This window comes from Electrophorus electricus, chromosome 7 (assembly GCF_013358815.1).
Source record: "Electrophorus electricus isolate fEleEle1 chromosome 7, fEleEle1.pri, whole genome shotgun sequence".
Lineage (NCBI taxonomy): Eukaryota > Metazoa > Chordata > Actinopteri > Gymnotiformes > Gymnotidae > Electrophorus > Electrophorus electricus.
This window is the reverse complement of record NC_049541.1, coordinates 11,079,116-11,079,799: the sequence shown is the minus strand read 5'-3', so window position 1 is coordinate 11,079,799 and position 684 is coordinate 11,079,116. Positions and strand designations below refer to the sequence as shown.

Genomic DNA, 684 nt, shown 5'->3' with positions numbered 1-684 from the left:
AGAATTTGCGTTGGACTTATGTTTGTTAGTTTGGCGTTTTTCTCTCTTTGTGTTTAGAGTTTCCTTTTTTCCTTTGGTTCTTTTTTTCATTCATTTAAAGTAAACTTGAAAGTACAATACAGGGATTGGCTTTGGGACTTCCTGTTGGTGCACCTCTCTGTCAGAGGCCAGCAGTAAGAGCCCCATGCTGGTTTCTATGAGAAATAGACTACTTCCACGCAGTTTTAATACAAAAAACTGTCTGATTGATATTAGAGTCTCTCAGAGCTTGCTTGTGGTTTTTACATTTTTCAGGCAGTGTAAAGTTTTTTGATAAGGCCATTTTAAGTGGCTTGGTTTCTCATTAAAGTCTATATAAAACCACTTTTTTCTAGAGTAGTAAAGGTATAAAAAACAATAAAAAAGAATGCCCTGTTTGGGGGAAATGCTACCTACATGTCACACCTTTTGCTGAACTGACCTACAGTTAGACAATCCGTGGTATAAATGCACATGAAATGACCTATATTTTATACTGTCTAAATGTATAGAGGAAAAAAAACAGTTTGTGTGACCCGCGTTTCTGTCGGTGCTTTTCGTGGACTAAGTCGTGATTTCATCCCAAGTCTAATAGTCTTATTTGTCTCGTGTTTTTAAAGAGAAGACTAAAATTCAGTTTACTTGAACATAGACAAAGCCTATCAT

At 36.1% G+C, this 684-nt stretch overlaps 1 protein-coding gene across 20 annotated transcripts in view; it reads left to right on the top strand.

The window, feature by feature from the left end:
- celf2 (cugbp, Elav-like family member 2) overlaps positions 1-384 on the top strand; it is a 126,700-nt gene extending 126,316 nt beyond the window's left edge. For all 20 annotated transcript variants that reach the window (XM_035528665.1, XM_035528660.1, XM_035528658.1 and 17 more), the window contains one exon: positions 1-384. This exon is cut by the window's left edge and continues 439 nt beyond it. The gene's annotated coding sequence lies outside the window, so the exon portion shown is untranslated.
- Positions 385-684: the final 300 nt, after the last annotated feature.